The sequence below is a fragment of the Hermetia illucens genome, chromosome 5 (genome assembly GCF_905115235.1).
Source record: "Hermetia illucens chromosome 5, iHerIll2.2.curated.20191125, whole genome shotgun sequence".
Lineage (NCBI taxonomy): Eukaryota > Metazoa > Arthropoda > Insecta > Diptera > Stratiomyidae > Hermetia > Hermetia illucens.
The window spans coordinates 86,494,721-86,519,422 of record NC_051853.1 but is presented as its reverse complement, the minus strand read 5'-3'; the positions used below and the strand labels follow the sequence as shown (position 1 = coordinate 86,519,422).

The 24,702-nt window shown below is 42.9% G+C and overlaps 1 protein-coding gene across 1 annotated transcript in view; it reads right to left on the bottom strand.

The window, feature by feature from the left end:
• LOC119657917 (D(1A) dopamine receptor) overlaps window positions 1-9,992 on the bottom strand; it is a 251,021-nt gene extending 241,029 nt beyond the window's left edge. The window contains exon 1 of the mRNA XM_038065103.1: window positions 9,235-9,992. The gene's annotated coding sequence lies outside the window, so the exon portion shown is untranslated. The remainder of the gene's footprint in view (window positions 1-9,234) is intronic.
• Between the last annotated feature and the right edge of the window lie 14,710 nt (window positions 9,993-24,702).

The window sequence follows — 24,702 nt, the reverse complement described above, 5'->3', positions numbered from 1 at the left end:
GATACAATTTCAAAATTCGCTACCATATTATTTACCGCAAAATGAAGGTTTCTTATCTTATTAATAAAATGTGCAAAACAGGTTTTAGGAGTTTAATGACATGTTTGGCTACACATAACCATGCCTATTGTTCTATATATTACCATTTACCCTGTGATGGGGTGAAGCACGTCAATTACATCTATGTGCTATCGTGCGCGGTTACCGCTACGATTTCCTTAGATCCCTGACCTCCTTCTCTTCTGTTCTGCGTCAGGTGCAGGCGAGCCACCCGTTGACCGTCTTGGGAGACCCGATTCACTGCATGGCGTAGCCAGCAATGCAATTGCCACCCCTCCTTAATGTATGACCTATCCATTGCCAATTTCACATTCCGATCATAGTGCATACGAGTGCGATGACCTGTCAGACTGAGAACCTTGGTTTTGTTGGTGTTCATCTTCAGCAGTTTCTTGTCTTTCAAAATTCAGAGTCCTTGGCCAAGGTTCATGACTCGGTGAGAGAGCAAAAACAACAAAAAAAGCATAATCGAAGTATTTGAGGAAAAATGTGATAGTCATTGCCATAGTTAAATTCCTCCACGTCCTCCGGATAAAGCAATATGGAGAACGTAACCGATAACAAGAAGAAAGAATATTAGTGAAAAAATGCAACCGTTATGGACGTGAAAATTATCTGAAATTTTACCCCGGTGCAGCACTTGACATTTTGCGCCATCAATCCACGAACCTACCACCATTATTGTTGTGATGGCCAAGACCGTGTTTCTCCGTCACATGCTCGAGCAATGTGTTGTCGGAACCCACCTTCACATTCAGACCACCTATCACGATCACGTTGGCACCTTTAAGGGGCCTCCCCTGAATTGCGTGTTATTAGTAAAAGGCATCCTTCTCAACTATGTCGTAAATCTCCACTGGTGCATAGCAGTGTATAGTTGTGCTGTCAGCAACCGGCTCCCGGATCAAGAGAGCGCGCATTGCAGTACGCGTCAGAAACAACCCGACACCGACGCTCGACTTGGAGCGAGCATTCTGAGGACCCATGCTACTGTTGGTGAGCAGCTTACGCACATTATAGAAACCAATCATAGTCGATTCTCGATAGGCAGAGGTCAGAGCTGTGAAATCAGTCCCCATCCGAAGAGTTGTTGACGTTTCGGTAGCAAGAGTTCTAAAATTTGCAATTTTCTAGCCTACAAATTCTTTCCTTCTTATTCGCCTCTTACGAGTATATTCTTGCATTATTAAGCCCCACACAGGGTTTCATCACGCTAACTACAGCTATTTAAGTTAAATTGTCCTTATAGAGTTTAGGTGCACCGTATAGTCCAGAGGGCTGTGCTTCTAACTTCTTCAAGACGTCAGGCTCAAGTGAAGATCTTTCTTCTTCACCACGCTGCTCTATGGATGATGCCGAAAAAAGCTAATTTCAGTTGTAGAATCGATTAGGACCCCGTCCCGCTATTGGCTATAATATCAATAATTGGCAATGTTGGTTATTTTGTTATTGGCCCCTACATCTAGGCATTTGGTTTTTCTGCAGATAGTTCGTGCGTTGTTAGGTTAATTACTATCGCAATAGGTGTAACTGACGGTTTGGTTTCTATTAGCCCTTGATTTTTATTTTATTTTCTGCTTATTCGTTGGTTTCCATTGTGTATGTTAGCCAGTCGATTTTATCCTAATAAAAAAAAAAAACTAGAGACAATTTCATTTTGTTTTGTTGAAAATCACGTACACTGTGTTTCGGGAACCAACTGTCCCCTGATCAGTGCATTCTTTTCCGATTTTCAAAGCTGTTTCAAACAATTCTCCTGGGCTTTTTTGCAATTTTTTTGTTTGGAAAATGCAGTGAGGCAGGGTCTGATATATTGCCGCTGCTCCCAAGGCAGAGGTAAGACAGCGTCTGTTAAGTTGCCGTGAAACCATTTGTCGACTTTTTTTAGTTTCTTCAACTTCAAATTAGCAAGCACCTTTCAAATTTCAACGATTTATTTGGCAATTAAATGGTCCTGAGCCCGCCATCTGTTTGATTGGCGATCACACTAATTTTGGGGAGCTACTCACTCGTTCCGTCTACTGTACCCTTTTTGGGCGAGTATCCAGTTTTTAAAAACGAGCTTAAGATTAAGATTCGTTCTTCAGGATAAATGGTAACTCATTAGACGCTGCATTACCTCTGCACTAGGCAGCAGCTCCACTGAAAGCAGCTACAGGTGCTGTTGGAATCGAATATTAAAATTCAAAATCCCAACATGGATATGAACTGTAATAACCGTAAAACCGTCGATTTGAAACCTTATCTGGTCTAAGCGGACACAAGAACTCTATTTTTGGTTGGGAATGATTTTGATAATAGTAAATGTAGTTTGAATTATTCGCTATCCTCGGTTTTAATAAATATGTTCGTGTGCGATCAAAAATTCCTTTTGATTAAGCTATTCGATCAGTTCTCGCACACTTTGGAATAATTGCAGAGTTATGACGTCGGAAAAGATGTAGATGATAGTATAGTAGTTAGGGTGTCTTCTTGCCAAAGTCCATCAAATCGCCCTAATAATTTCAATGTGTTCTCACTGAAGAGGCGTTCGATTCAATAGTGGAGTATTCCACTGCCGGTGTTGTTAGAGATTGATGATTTTATTGGCCATTGGCGAAAAGCATTGAACCTGAGTTTCCCCTACAATTGCAATAGACATTGTCAAATCTTAAGGACTCTTTATGCTAATTAAAATTTTAAACAACACTCCGAGGTGTAGATTGGAACAGAGTAGAGACATCTAAACATAATCTTTATTACCAGCCGCGACGCGGCCGTTGGATGATGCAAAGGGACAGGCTCCTTCTGGCACTCCATACTACCGTGCGAATTCCCTGTCATCGCTCTAGCATTACATCAATTTTCTCACCATTTTCGACAATATTTACGTCAGCTTGATAGTTCTATTCGACGAAGACCTACAAGCTCGCAAAAATCGTCAACTTTGATGTCAAGCTTTCAATTTTCGAACTTGAGTGTTTCAGTTATTTGCAGGCTCTGTTGTAGTGCGATATCGACGCTAATCTGAAAATTTGCTGAAAAGGTTCTTTGTAAAGTGGGAGTGGAAGCGTAATGTAACATCCGCGAACCTCAATTTCTGTAGATCAAGGTTTTGAGGTTGAATTCAAAGATACACTTCGCAAGTATGCAAATACCCTTCCCTCCGGCGGCTGTTATACTTCTTGGGAATCTTTGCAAACCGTCGAGACTAGCGGTATTGTTTCTTTCGAGCGCGTTGATGATAAAAATAATTTCGCTTCTATTTTGAAGAACAGTCCATATCAGTATGTTACGGTGGTTTAAAGTAATATCGTATAATATAATAACATGGGAGAAGTTATTACATTTGTGGCTTTTCTTCCCTAGACTTTTTGGAGGCGCAAAATGTCATCTGTTGTATCTGCGTAAAATCTTCAAGGAATTTGAGGACTACATCGGGGTCTGCCAAACAGTAGCTTGTCACCAATACTATTTAGTCTTCAAATCATTGACGTTCTTCACATTTCCATGTCCGGGGGTCGTGGAGGAATTCAACGGACTATGACATCTTTCCTCAAAAATCTCTATTACGCTGATAACATCTGTTTGCATTTTACAAGGTCATGGTGCTCAGTCAAATGACTCTGGAATTGAAAAGAGAGGCAAGTAGGGTTGGACTGAATATAAACACCAACAAAATCAAGGTTCTCAGCTGGAAGGATTATTGCACTCTCGCTATCTGCATTAATGGGCAGAGCATCGAAGGCGTTAATAATTGGTATATCTGGGAAGCGTGAGTTCTGCAGATAGTGGCACCGAACTGGATCTCGCTCGAATCATTAATATCGCTTGTTTGTGCTGCCTTATTTCTAATCTGGAAATGGAATGAACTCAACACCAAGAGCAAATTAATACTGTTCTGTGCTAGTATTCTTGCTGTGTTGCTTTGCAAGGATAACACATAGAAAGTGACTTGTCTGCGAAATATCATTAGAGATGATAAAATTTCAAACGAAGAACTTAGTCGATGAGTTGGGAAGGTAGATGTGGCAGTGGGTAGGCTACACATTAAGGAAGGATGGCAATTCCATTCGAACCCACTTGCCTAAGATGGCCTACGAGTGGGTTGCTATAAGGCCACTTGGCGCAGATCAGTAGAGGAGGAGTTCAGACGTTTTGAGAGAGCGATGGTGCGTGGGTGTGGTCGGGGCGTTATACCCCACAAGTGCTAAATACAGAAATTCATTGCACATTTTAAACCTCATTTTTCCGGTATGGAGAACCACACTCCTAAATTCATAATAGATAAAATTATATATATTTGATTTATATTTGATCAAATTTGAATCGGATTGGTTCACCTAAATCGCGCTCGTATTGGTATTTTTTTCTAGGTACAACCGTCTTCGAAATTTGCGTAAAATTTACGCGAGATAAATCCATTAATGTGGGCTTGGCAGCCGTTTGTTTATGATACGAAAAGTTTTTTACGGTGAAAAAAAAAGAGTTTAGTCGGTTACGAAATAATTAAAAATGTGTTAGGAGAGTTAGTATACTTTATGGAGAAATTGAAGTGTAGTTCACGCAGCCGGGAACGAAAGCGTCTACGTGGCTCTTCATACCACACCAAGGGTGAATGGCAACTGTATTGCATCACTGAATGCACTACGGTTGCCATTCAACCCTTGGCTCGCTTATCTAATGCATTTCCGTTGTTGTTAACGGCGGTAATATCGAAGAAGTGAGGAAATTGTGTTCGTGTTAGACTCCGACAGATAGTAGAAATTCTCAACATCTCTTATGGATCGACTGGTTGAATTGTGGTTCATGTTTTTGATATAAAATGCTTCACCTTCGTCGACTCGTACCGAAAGGCCTAAATTTGTTACCGAAAGAAAACACCGGGAAGAAACAGCACAGGGGATGCCACCGTAATCAATGTCACTTATCAAATGCATTATAATGGATGACAAGAGACAGGTTTATGAATATGACGTCGAAAGTAGCCAACAATGTGCCAAATAGTCCGCTGTAAATGAGTAGAAAGCAAAAATAATTGCTGAAAAAAAGGCCACTCTTGTGCGTGTTTTAGATAACAACCAGCTTTTGCATGTGCCAGTACTTACACCTGGTGAAAAAGTCAATGTACGCAATAATTTTATGTAAAGTTGGAGTTTATATTGCGGATTTATATATTTAACATTTAAACAAAAATATCTGATGCGGAATAGTTTTAATTCACTTAGAAACTTGATAATTTGTATCGGCTTCAGTTTTGTTACAAAAAGCATTGATGCATTGATGCATTGATGATCAATTGACTAAAAAGTGGATAGACGATTTCTTATGTCACAGTGTTGGACGCGTTTGCTTTCCTCGGTGGTGAGAACTAAAAAAGGAGGAAGCGCGTGCGGCGTCGGCAGCAGTTCAGTCCGTGGTTCTTCGCTCTGATGTGCTGCCATATCACTCGGCTTCCAGCTGAAACTACGCTGGTACTGCGGATCGGATGTGATCACGCCAATGGGGTTATGTGGCGAAGCATCAAGGAGCATCCATCCTAATGATGGCCTGTGAGCATGTCTCTAGGTCCCTGGGAATGTCAACCTCTGGTGTTGTTTATTGGGAAGGTGAAGTCGGCCGCAGTTTCGAAACCGCGTCCCTGAGCATACGCAATACGCTGGAGTCGCTTAATCTTCCTCTGATATCCAGTACAGGGTCGGCGGCAAGTCGCAGATTCTCTCCAGGAGCCAGAAACTTGTCTAACTCCGAGAAGAGTAGAGTAGAACTGCAATCCCTGGTCCGTGATGATTACTGTTGGTACACCAAAGCGCTGGATCCATTATTGACAGAGGGCCTCAGCACATGACTGCGCTCTAATGTCAGTCAGAGGTATTGCTCGAAGCCACCGTGTAAACCTGTCGATGGTTGTGAGCCGATACTTGTATCCGGGCCAGTCTCCCAAAGGGCCAATGATGTCGAGGTGGATGGGGTAGAAGCATTTCGCGACCGAAGGAATACGTCTACCTCCTTTTTTACCGCTTGTTGATTTTACACTTCTGACACGCAATGCACTGCCTGGCCCCAGAGGTTACGTTCTTGCTCATGGTGGACCAGAATTATTCTCCAGTAATTAACCGGTTCGTTATTTTGATGCTTGGATACGCAAGATCATTTACTGCATGAAATATTTCTTGGCCGGAATAAATGGTCTAGGTCCCTTGTCTGAGAACTCGTGCTGAAGATAGGAAAATCCTTGAACTTGCATCAGGGGTTTCCCTCAGACTCAAGCTCTGCGTCATCTTTCAGCGCCTTGGTGATTGTCGTATAATTAACCGTAGGTTCGAGACAAAGCATCTGCAATAATGTTGTCTTTTCCAAATACGTATTTGATGTCGGAAGTAAACTGGCTGATGAAGCTCAGTTGCCGAAGTAAGCGAGCTATGTCGCGCTTTTGTTTGAGCGTGAAAGTAAAGCGCTTGTGGTTCGTGAACATGGTGAAGCGGAAGTATTTAATCGAGAGGAACGCGGCGAGTAGTTCACGACCGTAAGCGCTATAGTTACGTGTAACTGGGTTGAGTTGTTTCGAAACGGAGCCAAACGGTTGCCAGGTTTGATTTACCTGTTGGTGAGGAGCGGCGCCTACCACTGTGTCTGAGGCATCGATGAACACAACCAGTCGTGCATCTGACCGAGGAAATGCCAGTAGTGTGGCATCAACAAGCTGTAGTTTGACAGTTTCAAATGCCCGAATGGCCTTCGCAGATCCTTCAGCAAGGTCGAGGGGGGGGGGGGAGGGATCATATGGCCGAAAAGTAGGAGTTTGTATTTTTCAACGTTTAGAACGAGCCCGACCTGAAGTAGACGTTAAAAAATACACTTAAGATGGTCCAAATGCTCATATTCGGAAGAACAGGCGACCAAAACATCATCCATGTAAACGTAGGACAGGGTGGATGAATCTCTGAAATTGCTGCGCAACGTTGCACGAGCCAAATATCATCCGAGTGAAATCACCATTTTCGGTATGTCTTCGAGAGCAACATGGATTTGGTAGTACGCCTTGGCCAGATCCTGAGTGGCGAAAATACAGCCGTTTGTTAGTGAATGCGGAAAGTTATGGATGTGTGGAGTAGGATACCGGTCGAGAATTGTTTGAGCATTCAGACACCTTTAATCTCTGCAAGGTCGGCATTCGCCATCTGGCTTAGGAACCAAATGGAGTGGAGATGACAAACGGTTACTGCAAGGTCTACAAAAGCCCTATTTCATGAGATCATCGAACTCTTTCTTTGCACCCCAGAAGCTGGCTGTTGCTTCTGGGGTGATAGGGAACGTACCTTTGAGAAGATCGGGGACTCGGTAGCATTGATACGCTGCTGCACATCGTGCTTAACTGGCTGGGAGGAACTACTTTCAGTAGTGATGTTGCGATATTTTCGGAGGAGTGGGTGAATGCGATGGTCGGCAATATCCTCGAAAACAAGGGAAAAAAAAATGTCATTTGCGCAGATGGTGGTGATCTTATTACCAGCAATGGAGTTGTGGGTTTGACTCTGATGTACCGCCACACCACCATGGCTTAGACCTCTAAGAATTGTACGGAAAGTTCGATTCATCGTTGGCATGTTTATATTGGCACAAAAGGATCCTATTTTGAAGGTTATAATAAACGTTTGTATTAAAATATATAAGCATATCATTTTCACCAGTCTCGGTCAAATCTTATTAGATGGAATGCAACATTTCGTGGCAATAAGCTCGATACAGTAGAGACAGGTAGCAGTGAACCTAATAATTCGAATTTTTCAGAAAGATTTCTTCACTTTGTATAGTATGAAGGATAATAAACATTGTTTGTATTATACTATACTTATGGTCAGATTTCAAAATGAGTTTCCAACCTCCAAATCAAGGACAAATTTGAAAAATTTTCCCAATTTTCGTGCATACTCGAATCACGTGGGCAAGGGACATTTTCATTTGAGGCGTCTTTCGAAGAAGGCTTCTTTATAAGCATTCTGTAATGATAGAAGCTAATATATTATTGTGGTCTATTCGTTGTTTCGTAGGCTGACAGCAAAATTATTGTAAACTGGTTACGAAGGGTAAGCAAGCTAATTTACATAAAGAGATTGGTCTAGCCTGAAAGACACAGAGCAATAGCAATATTTAGGGAGATATTTGAAAATAAATTCTTTCTTTGCTGGAGCCATACTATATCCTGGATCTTCAGAGCATCGAATAGAAATCTATGCGAAACTGGAATGTTTGCGGAATTTTGCCTGGGAGACGGTGGCTATTGAAGAGTATTGTATAGTGAGATAAATCGCAGGAGATATGTTAAAAGAAATACCAAACCATAATCTGTCCCTGTAACAGAAACAGATAAGTAACGCCACAGAATTTATCTATGCAAAATAACCGTGTATCCTGTTAGAGCACCCCATCCACATAAATAAGAAATCTGAGATGAACGACATTCCGCATTCTTTAGTTGTGCAGATGTTCCCGATGTAAGTTCAAATAAGATCATTATAATGGAAACAATACACTAGATGTGAAAGCCACCCGTGTAATTTAATACTGTATAGGATACTTATCTCCTGCCACCTTGTACTGCAAGTGTATAGTTGGATTCATACAGACTTTTGATGCTGCTTTTAAATATTGCGAAAATATAACTTTGGAATAGTACAAAAACAATGTCGACTAGAGTTCATTTCGAAATTAAATATATCAGCATAACATACACGTGCGTAAGTCACATAGTAACTCCTAGTAACAGAATTGAATATGAAACGTAAAACTAATCCCATGGCGGAATTCGAAAGGGTTTGGGAGTCCCAAAGAAATTCGAATGTATTGAAATTCAAAAGGAATACTAGCGTAATATTAACCTTATCATCTCGAATTGAATTGAATGAAAATAATTTCTCCAGGGAGTGGCGCACTACGTGTAAGTGTTGAACATTTTTTTAAAAAGTGTCCGGCAATATTGTTACAAGAAATTGAAGGATATGGTAAGGATCTAGTTTGTAATATCAAAGCAATTCGTATCCACAGTTATCTTTCTTTTATATATTCTAAACTAGTTTCCTTATGAATACCATGTATAAATAAATAACTGAAAACAGAAATTTGATCCGCTTTCTGCACTATATTGGCGGCATGAGCTAATCAAAATTAGTTTGCACGAAACCACTCACTTCTCACCTGAAAGCATGAAACTCACTGCACAGCATTCTCGTTGGAGTAAGATGACCAGGAATGCGGGAAATACTTAATGTTGATAAATGCCCAGAGCTTAGATAAGATTCTGTAATTGAAGCTTCCTGTGCAGGATCACGTACGTGTGTATGTCTCGTTTATTACTCAATTAACTAGCCTTGCTCCTATCCTCCTTCGTGTGTCTTCGTCACTTTCACAATAATCAGAAAAGCGAAATACGGAATTTAATTGAACACCATGCATGTGCGCGATTAATTTCTTTTACGGATAATCAACAGGTGATACGCGTTGCAGACGTAATGCAGGTCCCGTCGCTCGAAGTGTTTACCAACAATTAATCATGCACGTATGTACCTCATTAATGCAATTCATTATAGAAATTGGAATACTTCGGTATCAAAGCAAATAGAACATTCACGGGTTAACAATATCCAATAACGTATACACTAAATCGTCCAAATAATTCCCCACTGAACTGAATAACTCAACATCAACACCAGCAATCACACCTATTAAATCAAATTAAAAAGCTGAGAATTTGCATGAGCTCATCACATCGCACTTGTCTTCACTTTTCGTCATTGCTCGTCACTCGAGACGTTTCCAAATACACGATTCCACAAGGCATTCCTTCTTTCTTTACATTTCAAATTGACCGCCAATTAGTACTTGCGAGTATCTTCACCGATTTACGTGCAAGCACTGTGAAATTTGAAATTCGCGCGCGCTACACTTGAAATCGTCTGCCTCACTCAGCAGATAAATTTGATATGATAGACTTTGGGGCAACCCCAACTTGGCCACCTTCCACGATGCCAGGGAGCAGGCGTACGCATTTTATGGAGCAGACTGTAGACATGGGTGGTTCAGTGAAATTTGAAGCTTTGGATAGCTAAAGCGTGGATAAAGCCTTCGCAGTAAAGGTGGATGTGAATTCGGTTAGCATCCACGTAGTGGCTGCCCATGGGGAGTAGTTTGTTCTCATGGTTTCATTAGGCTCATGTTTCGAAACTTTCAAGGACGGGTGTAAGCTTGATTTTTGTGTGGATCCACACAGATGCAACAAGTGGAAAATTTGGATGGAGGAAACTTTCTGGAGGAAAATTCTTCACATCAATTTTTTCCATTTGGGTTTAGTGGGACGTTTCTGTTTCACGACATCTTTCCCGGTCGAAATAAATTCGCTATATGAAGGGCGCACGTACAGATTTTCTAGTTCATTAGCGCAAGTTGATCTATGAGCTATTGAGAAAGCTGAATAAATTGCATAGTTAGGTCCAAAAATCGAACAAAACTCTTTTCCACTTTTATAAAATGGACCTCCTCCTTTCTTCTATTCTTTGTTGTAATTAGAAGCTTGGTTTTCAAAACTGTCATGGCATAAATAGATTATAAATGACATATTTTCCTGGCATGAGAAATATATTTTTGTAGGTTGGCTTTGGAGGCTGCTAACTCGGGTGCTGTTTCTGGTTGCAAACCCTGGGATACTGCATCTATGTTAGTGCTATTTTCAGCAAGAAAAAATAAATTTGCAGGGTCATACATTTTCTCGATAAGCCGATTAGAAAAATGCTTTTAGCGCCATCAATGAACTGGCAAGCTGGCAAGAAATTATTAATAGTTCTTTAATTAAGAACGGTGTCAGGAAGAAAGTAAATTAATCCAAGATGAAGTGGTGTCACATACGGAACATCACCGATCGTCATAGATATCGAAGTAATTGAGAATCAAACTTAAGACATTCTCACAAAGCTATTTCTGTAGCTCTCAACTTTCTCAAACATGGCAAGCACATGATTCTACCATGAGAGTTGTATCTCGAACAACAATGTTTAAATTACTATTCGTGAGACAGAAACTTCTTCTCAAGGACATTCGTTACCAATCTTCCAATATTGAAAAAGGGAGAAACGTGTATTGGTAACAACGATGGAGAATAAAACCTGCTGAACCAACACTAACAGTCTTTCTATCAAACCCAACTCCACCACCATGTGGTGACCACTGCGGGTCCTTTCTTAACGAAAAGCTGCTTGTAGAGAAGGATGAAGCGAGTCTTCCATGCCTAAAAACGGCGCAAATTGAGCCAACTGGTCATGTAGGTACGTGGTTGGCTAGGGCCGACAACCCTATTATTATTATTCTGTTAAGGGAAAGTCGCACCGCGTCCTTGAAGAACTATTGTGCCCCTTTTACTGGTTATAGTGTACCTATTGATCATAGTATCTCAAGCCGACCTATAATCGTGTATGTTCCCTACTTCTAGATCTTTCAGCTTTGCATCTGGTATTAAGTGTTCTCCCAGATGCCTCGACCTACTTTGCACAAGTGCCGGACACTGTCCCAGGACGTGTATTGAGGTTTCGTCATCCTCCTCACAAAACCTGCAGGCAGTGTCCGTAGATATCCCTAGCTTCCCTAGGTGATAGTTTAGTCGACAATGACCCGTGAGAATTCCCACTATGATTCGGAGGTTCTTTTTGGTGAGGTTTAAGCAATCCTTTGTGCGTATGGGTTCGTATCCCCCAATAAGCATCCTGGACTGCTCCATCCCTGGTAGGCCCGCCCTGTATAGTTCCCTCAACCGTTCCTCTTCATTTCTTAGATTCATAGCCATGAAACCCTTGCCGATTCCACAGAAGGATTCTGGCCCGTGTAAACGCGTCCTTGCTCCCTTCCTGGCTAGTTCGTCCGCTGACTTGTCGCCTTCCAACCCAGCATGGCGTGGAACGTATCTACACCTTGTTGGATGAGCCGAGTGTATTCAGTCTCTCAAGGCATTCCCATACCAGTTTAGAGTTCACCTGGTTGGACCTAAGTGCCTTGAACGCTGCTGGGCTATCGGTGAGAATAGCTATGTTCTGCCCCTATAGCTCCTTTGCAGATTAAAGAAGGCACATTTGTCTATGGCGTATATTTCCGCATGGAATATGCTAGTGTACCTGCCCATTGGCCCAAAGTACATTTTCCTTGGACCAATGACACCGGCACCCGCTCCCTCTGATAACCCTACATAGTAAACCAAATTTATGAAGGCACAAAAGGAGCCTCGGACTAGATGAATTTTAAACCAACGAACCCGGCAACGAACCATTTGCATGTTGTCGCATAGTACGTGTGCTCCCTGTACAGATCGAATGGTGCCCAGCAGTTAGGCGATATCTTGTCCCAATCTAAGGCTTATGTAAGAGCGTTACAAAAAATGCGTGGGGCAGGGACTGGTTTCCTGGAGAAAGACCACTACACCATGTATTATTATATATTGGCCATCCAAAAAATCATGCCCTTGGAGTAGGTTTCTTAGTCAGCCAAAAGGCTCGGATCACTATCTCGTTGGCACGGTGCTCCGGGCTCAATCTAGTCGCATCTTACACCGAGTCCGACAATTTGGCGCATATCGAGTGTATCTTTCAACACCTTCTTGAAAATGACCTAATTCTCAACTCTCTCAACTCAAATCCTAGTGTAGATGAACCAAAAGGATACTACACAGATGAAGAAGAATTGGCACGAGAAACTGGGATTTTACAAACAAGAAGAGCGTCTAAGCAATGAAAGGCAGACTCGTCACCGGAAATAATTAGACAAATCCCGCGATCTAACGGTCTGTTGGTTAATATTAGCGGAATCGAGAAGTTCCAGAAAGTTAAAGTCTTATTATTGGCAGTGATGATAAAGGGGTACTCAATAATTTCTCCAAAGAACAATGTTTGGGAAGTATATACTGTAAACGCAGATCCAATGGTGCACGTATGAAGACAAAAACAACAGGCCCCTCATGGTTGTGGCTGGGGGACTGCATCCAACGTGCCAAAAAGACGACATTGTAGAACATCTAAAGGAAAAGGGTTTTAAGATCCTAGACGTTGTGAATATATTGAAAAGGAAAAAAAATCAATGAAAAGCGAGAGTTATTAATCGACAAGCGAGAACTCCCACTGTTCATGCTTACATTCGACAATAGTGAAGGCCCAAACAAAATTCACAACTTAAGAGCTATCCTTGATATGAGGGTTAAAATAGAAGCACTGAGAAAAATCTGCGACCTGATACTCCAGTGCAAAAGGTGCCAAGGTTTCAATCACACTCAAAGGTAGTATAATCGAAATTCAAGCTGTGAGAAATGTGCTAGTGACCATGATTGTTCAAAATATCCAAACAGAAGAGCTTCCTTGCCAAAATGTGAAAATTGTAGGGTGCAACACCCAGCCAATTACAGAGACTGTGAAGTAGCGAAAGAATTACAGAAGCTAAGACGTAAAGGACCGCTGCCATAAAAGTTGGCTGCCCCCGGAAAATGACAAACTACGCAAAACTAGATTGACGCCTGTTGTTAGATCCGAGAAAATAAAATACTCGTAGGTGGAGAAAACTATTTTAGATAGGTTTGACATTTTAAATAGAAGACTTGATGAACAACAAATAGTAAACAAATTTCTGACAAACTTAATCAGAATAGCGTAAGAAAACAAAAATATAATAAGAAAACAAAATGACAAATGTTCTGAAAATCATAACGTGGACGGCAAACTGATTTCAACAGCACCTACAAGAGATGGAAATCTTTCTCCTCTTTTTAAGGTTTTGTGTGAAACAAAACCTTATTAGAATCGATTCGATGTCTGTCTGTCCGTCTGTCTGTCTGTCTGTCTGTCTGTCTGTCTTTTTTTTTTTTTTTTTTTTTTTTTTTAGAGGAGGTGGAAATCTTCAAAAGACACTGGTCTGGACACACCAGCGTGTGGGATTTTTACCCACTAAAACCACCCCCGACTCCCTCCCTGCCCCGCGGAACCACCATAAGGTATTACATCACGGGGCGGAGTCAGCTCACTCTAGCTTAATCCCATTTCTTCTATACGCGGCGCACGTGACCGCGTTTTTCTCCTTTCCTCTGCCTTTCGCAACTTATCTTGAATTGATGCGATCATGGAGTTGACCGCATCCCAATTCTCTTGATGTGCTAGCATTTTCGGCACCAGATTTTCTGGTACCAGCACCTCTCCTAGAGTCTCCTCTAGGTTCCTCCTTTCTTCCACAAATCTCGGACAGTGGAAGAATACATGCTCTGGGTCCTCTGGGACTCCATCGCAATTTGGACAGTCGGGTGAGGTCTCCAATTTAAACCTGTGAAGGTATTGGAGATATCCTCCATGTCCCGTGAGAAACTGGGTGAGATTATAATTAACCTCACCGTGTCGTCTCTCCAACCACTCCTTGACGACAGGAATGAGCCTGTGAGTCCACCGACCCTTTCCCGAGCGTTCCCACCGCTCTTGCCATCTATTTATGGATCTCTCCCTCTCAGCGTTCTTCGTATGCGATAAGGGAGAGATTGGCTTCGCATGGTATATATTCGCCATCTCATCTGCCAAGATGTCAATGGGCATCATTCCAGAGATGACGAATGCTGCATCATCTGAGACAGTCCTGAAGGCAGAGCATACCCTCAGAGCTGTCCTCCTGTAGACTGCATTCAGTTTGCTAGTGTTAACTGACATCCGCAACGCCTCGCTCCAAACTGGGGTCGCATAGAGCATGATTGAGGTCACCACCCTGGCTATAAGCAACCTAGAGGTATGCCGTGGCCCTCCCACGTTCGGCATCATCCTGGCCAGGGCCATACTGGCAGTGGATGATTTATCACAAACATACTGTACGTGTTGCTTATAGCTGAGCTTCCTGTCTATCACCACCCCCAAGTATTTGATGGCCGGCTTGGAAGTGATGATATGATTCCCAACTCTAACACAGGCGTAATTTCTCTTCCGGCGCTTCGTGATGAGGACCGCTTCTGTTTTTTCCTCCGCAAGCATCAGACCAGAGCTCTCTAACCAGCATTTGACAGCACTGATTGCCTCGCTTGAGTATAACTCAGCACCTTCGAGATGCTTTGCGACAACAACCAGTGCAATGTCGTCAGCGTAACCCACCACTGTGGCTTCCTCCGGAAGGGGAAGATTAAGTACATCGTTGTACATGATGTTCCACAGTAGTGGGCCCAATACGGAGCCCTGTGGGACACCCGCGGAAACGACGTACTCCTGCGGTCCGTCATCAGTGTCGTACCAGAGCCTCCTTTCAGTTAAATAACTATCGACAATTGCGGCGAGGTAGGCGGGAATACCAACCTTCGCTAGGGATTTCCGGATTAGATTCCAATTGGCCGAATTGAATGCATTTTTCACGTCCAGGGTTACTACCACGCAATATTTGCTGGTACTACCCTTTCCGTGGATTGCATCTTCGGCCAAGCCAGTAACCAATTTGATGGCATCAATGGTTGATCTGGCATTACGGAATCCATACTGCCGATGTGAAAGGCCGCCTTGGCTCTCAACTACTGGGAGTAATCTATTATAGATTACCCGCTCTAGCATTTTCCCCACCGTGTCCAAAAGACATATGGGTCGGTATGAGGATGGTTCACTTGGTGGTTTACCAGGCTTAGGCAGAAGCACCAACTTCTGCCGCTTCCATACCGCTGGAAATATTCCCTCGGACATGCACGCTTCGAACAACTCAGCAAACATGTCCGGCCTGGATTTCACGGCAAGCTTAAGGGCCTTATTCGGTACTCCGTCCAGACCCGGTGCTTTATTGTCTCCTATTCTGCCGCAGATCTCGAGGAGCTCGTCTCTGGTGACTGGCGGGATTGCCGTCACATTCAGAGGTGGTTGGAATGTGTCGGTGTTCTCCTCTTGCTGGGGGAATAACCCCTGGATGATTTTCAACAAGAGGGCGGGGCACGTGATCTGCGGAGACGAACGGCCTCTAAATCGTCCCATCACGATTCCATAAGCTCTCCCCCACGGATTTACGTCCGCTTCTGAGCAGAGCTCCCTAAAGCATTTCCTCTTGCTTCGCTGGATGGCGAGCTTGAGGGTTTTGCGGGCTGCCTTGTAGGCGCACTCTTTCTGCCCTTGATCGACTCTACCTACCGCCCTCTGAGCCGCTCTTCTCGCTCGGTGGCAGGCTGATCGAAGGCCGGTCAGTCTGTCTGTCTGTCTGTCTGTCCGTCTGTCTGTCTGTCTGTCTGTCACAGCCGATTTATTCGGAAACGGCTGAACCGATTGTCACGAAAATTGGTAGGAGTATGTGATCTACCGTTCCCTTTACATGCAGCAACTGACGCCATTTTGTGTTAAGTTTAAGGGGGGCTCCCAATACATGTGAAAGGAGGGTGCAAAATTTTTTTTCATAAAATGTTGCCATGTAGGGTATCAAATGAAAGGCCTCAATTAGTAATTTTCGAAACTGGTTCAATATTTGATGTTGGGTGAAACATAGGGGAGTGAGAGCTCAAAATATGACCCCCAAAAAGTGTAACAGGTCTCGTTCTCAGAACCTATCCAACCGAAAAATCTGAAAAAAATCTCAATAGTGCATCTCTACGAAATCTAGGCCTCAAAATATATCCGGTTCCGATATCTGCACAAATAAAGTTAATAATAGTGCATTTCCACATTTTAGAAATTTACCCGGCACCCCCCCTTTTGTTCGTCCGAGAAGTATAAAATTTGGCATGGGTATAATGAAGAATATAATGCACAATTTAGTCAAGTTTGAAGAAAATCGAACTATTATTAACAAAGTTATAGGGGGTAAAACTTTACAATTTTTTGTGAATGTCGTGCACTCTACAACCTGATGACGTCATCATCACATATCAATTCGTCAATACCACACGAAGTAAGTTCATATGAATTGGGTGGAAAAGAATTATTTTGTTTTAGTTCTTTAATCATTTGTATATGAATATCAATTATTCCAACGAGACATGTGTATATGTAGGTATATAGTATATGCGTGCTAATGAACTTTGCGGGTAGTGCCTAATTCAGATAGATATAAGAAGTAAATCGGAAATATGGGTACGATCAATTTATATACGTGCCAATATGTGTACAGTATTCGAAAATTGGCAGTCTGTTTGTTTAGGGTGAGCGTAACGTCTACGGCTGTAATATGTACGTATGTCTCGTAGTTTTGTAGCTATATACGGATAGAAAAATGTTTGTTGAAATTTCTTAGATAAGATGAACACAAAACCTTTATACCCGAAGCGCGAGCTTCCGGTGTTCCGACTTGTTTCCTCTTTTTCTTCGGTCTTTGTCCCGTCCCCCTATCAAATGCCTGATCTGGATGCTATCTAGAGGCTTTTAAATCCCTATCCAGCGTATCAGGCTGCCGTTGTTTCGGCCGAGCTCTGGTCGCTTATCATTGACTTCGATGTTCACACCAATCTTGGCAAAGTGAATTCTCGTTAGCATGAATTACGCGACCAAACCATTGAATACGCCTTTATCGCAATTTTTCCACTATCGGTACAACTTCATATCGATCGCGAATAGCCTTATTTCGAATGCGATCAAAACGTGTCACGCCACTAGTCCAACGCAACATCTTCGTCTCCATTATCGCAAAACGCCGTTCATTGTCTTTTATAGTTGGCCACTACTCGGAACCATAAAGAACGACAGGATGGACGACATTGCTGTAAACTTTAGAAGTAAGACGTTCGTTGATACGTCGATCACAAAGAACATCAATTGTGGAACGCCACTTCATCCAGGTTGTTAATGCGTGAAGTAATTTCATAACGTAGTTCTCCATTGTCTGATAGCATTAACATTGTTGTGAGCAGGTCATTGCCACTGACAGTGACTGTGCCTATTTTATGGGGATCGGTCGTCAAAAATTCGGTTTTGTTTAAATTCAATCTGAAACCGTGTTTTTTGAGGTGATCACTCCATTTTTGGACAAGTTGCTTTAGATCATTTTTGCCATTTGACGCTAGGAAAACATCATTTGCATACATGAGTGAATAGGAGCGATTGAACCCAGCGCATGGGTTCTTCTGGCACTAGCTGCTAGAGGATGCCAGATGAGGTCGTGTTGCACCCGGTTAAAGGCTTTCTCTAGATCCAGAAATGCAATATAAAGAGAGTGATGTTTCTCACGGTGTTTCTCCATCAGTAATTGCGCGGCGTGTATTGCGTCAGTTTTTGACAAATCCGGCTTGATTCACGGTTATTCAGCGAATATGGTTATCAAGAATGCGTTTAAAAATCTTTTGACAAGCCGCTATGGATCTTTCTCACCAGCCCTAGTATTCAGTTAATCGTAAAGGTCTTTGTTATGGACCGCTCGGGTGACAGAGATCGCTTTGTTTGCTTAACGCTGTCATTCTTATAAATTTGTCAATTGGCGAGCGTTTTATCGTCGAGAAACTTCTGGTAGAGGAGTTTCTTTTCACGGAGTTCGGCATTCCAAAGCCAAGTATCTCGGTTGATGAATCCCTTACCTGGCTTGGTGACCCTTGGGGTTGCTGAGGCCGCTCTGTGGATCGTGCCTTTAGTTTGTATCTAGAAATTGCTAAAAGGCATCTTTCTCGGCATCATGTCGACCTGTCTGTGGTGCGGACGTGTTGAAGAGGTGAATAGTATGATCAGATAATATAATGATGAGCTTCATCAGCCGGTCCTCAAATCTTTGGCTTCAACCCGGAAACTCTCTGAGATGATAATGTCAACACCGTATTGAGTGTGTGGGTTGCCAAAATGGAGAAGTTTATAGTTATTTTTACCACGTTCGTGTTATATGTTGCAGCTTTTGGCAGTAGACCAGGAACAGGTTGCGTCCTACCGCGTTGGTAAGGTGGACACTCTAGCATTTTTCCACTCAATCTGATTATTTTGTTTTCAACGACTTTGGGTGCATTTGTTTGGTTGGACTGTCGCGGGACCTGCCACAAAGAGAGTTCAAGTTGGATTTGGCATAGTTGAGTAGCTCCAATATACTTTATTTATCTCTTTCCCTGATCTCGGCATTTTATTTTTGTTTTGCTGAGGATAGTGCAAAGTACGTTGCCTCAAACTGTCCTCCTTTTCCTGGGCTTGGGACCATTATCCTATACTAATAATATAGGGGGCCAATTTAGATTCGGGTCACTATCTCGTTGGCATGGTTTTCCGGGCTCAATCTGGTCGCATCTTTCACCAAGTCCGAGAATTTGGTACATCTCAAGTGCATTTTTGAACGCCTTCTTGAAAATGGCAACTTTCTCCAGCAGCAGTTGAAATTTCCAGGCCAGTTAGGATTTTTTTTATAATATATATATATTATAGCTGCCTCCTTCGTAAAAAGCCTAAACTGTATCAGTAGTTATAGAGCTCATCACAAGGTTTCAGCGAGTATTTCAGATATTGCACTTCTATAATGTGCTCAATTGAAAGTATTGTGGACGGTAACTGAAACCCTATGCTAAATGAAGATCTCGAAAATCCTCGAGAGCCTGGAAATTCAAACTATATCGAATGAAATTAGTACGATACAATAAATCCACGAAATATACTGCATAAAAGTTTACCGACAAATTCTAAAACCCAAAGCATGAAATTTATATCGATTTGCATTGAAAATTTTGTAAAAACATTCTATGAAGAAAGTAGCAATTCTCTATGCTGGCAAGGAAGGCTAGTTCTGGCTAGTTTTTGCGGTCTGAACAACTCGTTTGGAAAGGACAGAGCCCGTATTGCCAGCATAATGGATATGTGAAGGAAGGGCGACTCCGTACATTGCGCCCTACCAGCTTCAGTGAGCAATAATTTGAAATATATTGTACTAGAGAGAGAGTCCGTAATATATTCATTGGCATCTCCCTATTAGTTGTGTCCGAAGAGTTTACAAGACAGCGAATCTGCATCACTACATTGAGGATTGGATCGAAACAGGAGGTAAAAGAAGATTCAACAATCAGGGCAGATGACGGAATATTTCTAGCCGACATCACCAGAAAACTTTCTTATGAGTTATCTTCACGCAAACTCCACATTCGGAATATTTTCACTTATCAGCGTCACAGAGGTCGAAAAGAAAATTAAACAAATGGAGCCATGGAAAGCAACAGTATCTAATAACATTGTATAATAGTTAAGTTCCGGAAAGGAAGAAGCTGGAATTCAATATTCTGACTTAATGACTTTCGCAATGTCTCAGTGAATTGTCACTTTAAAAAGAATATGTGTGTTTATATAAATGGCGCCCAACGTGGGGCCCCTTTCTTCTAGGTAAGACCACATTTATTTACTCCCATTTTTAATCTCTTTAGTAATCAATTATTTTTTAAAGTAACTAACGGAGTATTAACCAAACTTTAAAGTAAACTTATGTTCAAAGTACCTAACCAATATTAGAAAATTTCAGTTTGGCAATAATAGTCCGTGTAATAGTCCGCCGTGTTAATTACGTATAAATATCCCATTACCAAATCGAAGAAAAGGAGAAGGTTTTTGGCCTTTCAGTAAAATAAAAGTAAAATGGTGAAATTAAGGAAAGAAGCAGTTACTCTACTATGTTAAATTCTACATGATCTTTGTATATGGTGGGTCCCGGAATAAACCGACCAATTTAGCTACCAAAAATACCAAGACAAACAAAACGGTGGATTATCAAAATCTGCTGAAAAACGAGCAAGACTTTTTGACAAGTGGACGGCGACAGGATCTAAGTAAACTATCGTAAGTCACACAAGCACGTGTCTGGACGATACTCTCATTATTAAGACGAAGGAACTGGCAAGATCCTTTCGGAAGAGGAGCATCGATCTAGGTCCTCTGTAAGAGACTATTGTGTGATGTCAAGAGTAGCGACATATAAAATGATCACGATGAAATGATATTAAATTTCTGTAAAATGATCAAGCTAGGAATTATCTCTACATACCGCACGGCTCATGTCTTAACGGATTGCCAATTGGCCGACCCGATGCCAAGTAAGATTCGCTTTGACTACTATTCGCAAAAAGACCTCTAACGTCCAATGCCGATGAATATATCATCATTGTGGGTAATCTCAGTGGTCACCTCAAAAAGGCGAAGGAATCATTTCTTTTAAACCCATTACGCATCTCATTAACTAAAATACTTGCCTCAAAAAGAAGGTTTTTCAGGGGAAGTCATAAGTTCGTCGTTAATAAAACGGTGCTCTATTGGAAAATTTGTAAGAAAATTAACCGCGAAGCAACGACAACTATCATCCTCAACCAACCCCGCCCCCGTCTCTTTCATTAAATATGTGGTTGATTGGCGCTAAGGACGACTGGAGCGATCTTTGCGATTTGTCGAAAGTCAACGCCAGCTAAAACAGGATATCAAGCAGCCTTGCCGGTAATAACGGTAAGTTGCTTTCCGACCGACGAGGTCGCGACAAAGAAAAGAAGGAAATCCTTTGAGTAGAGATCATTGGAACAATTTGCTCATGCCGGCATTTGGATCAGTTATAACTTCCAGTAGTACAGAGATGAAGCGGTGGTCAAAGAGATGAATTCGGGGAAAGCAACAGGACCTTATGATATTGCAGCTGAGGTAGGGAAATAGAAGAGCTGGGACCCAGGTTTTTGATTTAGTGAACTTTTCAAGTGCATTGCTGAGGAGGGTAGAATACCATATAACTGTTAAAAAAGCACGACTGTTCCAACGTGAAAAGAGGAAGCAGTTCAGCGCAGGCTTCAAATTATCTCCTAATTTGATCGCTGCTCAACATTAATAAGGTTTTTGAATGCATTCTTGATAACCGTATTCATTAATGCGTCAAAATTAACATGAACCAAATCGGGTTCGATAAGATCTATGGAACTGCTGACGCTAAAACGCTGGGCGGGACCACCATGAGAAGGAAGAATCCGCTTCTTTTCAGTATGGATGTAGAGAAAGCGTTTGATCGTGTGTCTCGCAAACACATCTGGTACATGTAGTGCTAGAAGGATTCGTGCATTGGGTTAAATTGCTCTAACGCCATCCGAAAATTAAAGTTCGAAGTGGGGTAGGCATATAAACAGCTTTGACAATCGACCAGAATGAAACAGGCCCTACCACTGTTACTAGCTCGTGGTAATGCAGACGAAGATGTGAAGTTGGACCGAGGGCATAACACGTTGTGATGAAATGAGGACATCCGCAATTGATGTTGTATACATTGTGGAAAAATCGTAAGACAGGTGTCTTCTATGGTATGGGCTATGGGATTTATGTTAAAATAAACTCAATAGCTAGGGCCGGTCCAAAGGTCAAACTCGGCAGTAAAAAAGCTAATGTGAGTTTAACTAAAATAGTCCATTTTTTGTAAACCACAATTTTTAGGTACGCCGGAGCATAGACTAGGTTTTTACAATCAATACTCGATAGATGTAATAATTAGACTTTATTAATTTTAATGAATGAGTTTAAATTAATTAAAAACTGCACCGCGTGATAACCGACTATCCAAATGTTAGAGGCAGAAGAGAATGATCTCCCTTCATGTGTTTCTTTCTGCCCCTAACTCATGGCACACTTTCCTCGCTAGTCCTCCACTCCCGTGGCGAGCTCTACAAAGTGGAAAGTTCCGCGCCATCATCATCAAATTTCGAATGCTGCGAATCCTGCCGCGCCACATCACTCCGCCTCCAGATGAAACCTAGGGGTTTCGGCGACTGATCCCGGAACTTCGTTCACCGTCAATCTACAAAGCGGACACGACGCTGCTTCGGGGCGCACATGGGTTTCAGCCTGGACAGAGAGACCGCCTTTTTGTGTCCACCGATCTCAAGTAGGAAGTAATGTTCTCCCCGCTCGAAAACGCAGTACGGGCCCTCACATGGAGGCTGCAGCGGCTTCCGGACGGCATCCGTCCTGACCAGAACGTGCGTGCACGTGTCCAGTTCCTTGGGCGAACAGGCAGGTGTGGACGAGTGTCGGGTGGGTGGTGTGGCTTTTATGCGTCGAAGATTGTCTCTCAGTAGACGCACCAACCCCGACTCTGTGGGACCTGATCTCTTGTCGAAGACCGGATCGCTTGGGAGTCTCGGGTTCTCCCCGTATACCAGCTCCGCGGGGCTGGCAGCAAATTCCTCTCGTCGGGTTGTACGTAGGCCGAGTAGGACGAGAGGCAAGACTTGGGTCCAGGACGGATTGTCGCGTGCCATAATGGCGGCTTTCAGCGTCCGGTGCCAACGTTCTAGCATCCCATTGGATTGCGGGTGGTATGCAGTAGTCCGCTGGCGTTTAAAACCAAGGAGTTTGCCTAACTCGGAGAAAAGGGTGGACTCAAATTGCAGGGACGCCAAAGCGAGGTATCCACTCTCGACAGAGGGCTTCAGCACATTATTGCGCCGTAATGTCTTTCAGAGGTATTGCCTCAGGCCACCGCGTAAACCTGTCGATGATTTTGAGACAATACCTATAACCGTGCGGGTCTCGCAAAGGCCCCACTATGTCGAGGTGTATTATGTGGAACCGCTTGGTAGTGCGGTGGAATGCGCCCACTTCTTTCCTTACATGCCTGGAGACTTTACACTTTTCTCTCATGCGATGCACTCTCTGGCCCAGGAATTGACATCCTTGTTCATGGAAGGCCAGAAGTATTTATCGATGACTAACCGATTTGTTGTCCTGATGCCTGGATGCGCTAAGTCGTGAACTGCGTGGAACACTTCCTTGCGAAAGGTGGCCGGAATGTATGGCTGAGATCCCTTTTCCGAGTCTTCGCAGTACAGAGAGAGGTTTGAGCCGAAAATGGGCAACTCCCGAAATTTGTATTTGGGGTTGGATTTGAGGCTCTGAAGTGCTGTGTCATACTCCTGCGCCTTGTCAATAGCCGAGAAATCGAGTTAGGCGGGGATGTTAACCTCGGAGACACGAGACAAAGCGTCAGCAACTATATTGTCCTTGCCGGACACGTGCTGGATGTCTGATGTAAACTGGCTTATAAAGCTCAGGTGTCGAAGCTGACGAGGGGACGCTTTGTCGGGCTTCTGTTTCAAAGCATACGTGAGAGGCTTATGGTCCGTGAACACTGTGAACGGCCTACCTTCTAGGGAGAAACGGAAGTATTTGATGCTCAAGTACGCGGCGAGCAGTTCGCGATCGTAGGTACTGTAGTTCCGTTGAGTGGAATTCAACTGCTTCGAGAAGAAGCTCAAAGGCTGCCAAACTTGATCCACCATTTGATGAAGGGCAGCACTTACTGCGATGTCAGAGGCATAAAAAAAAACGGCTAGGGGTGCATCTTGCAGAGGGAATGCCAAGAGTCTAGCTTCGGCCAGTTGTTGACGGGATTTGTCAAACACGCGGATAGCCTCTTTAGACTACACGATCTCTCGTGTGTCCTTAGTTTTCGGGCCAGACAAGTACGTGTTCAAAATGGACTGGTGATGGGCGGCCTTGGGCAGGAAACGACGGTAGAAGTTTAGCATGCCCAAGAACCTCCTCAACTCCCTCACTGTCTTTGGACGCGGGAAGCTTGTTATCGCTTGCACCTTGTCTGGGTCGGGCTGTATTCCTTCAGGGGAAATGAAATGGCCGAGGAATCTCACCTGTTTTTGGAGAAATTTGCATTTCTCAACGTTTAGGACTAAACCGGCCTCAAGGAGACGTTGAAAAATGCACTCGAGATGGGCTAAGTGCTCAGACT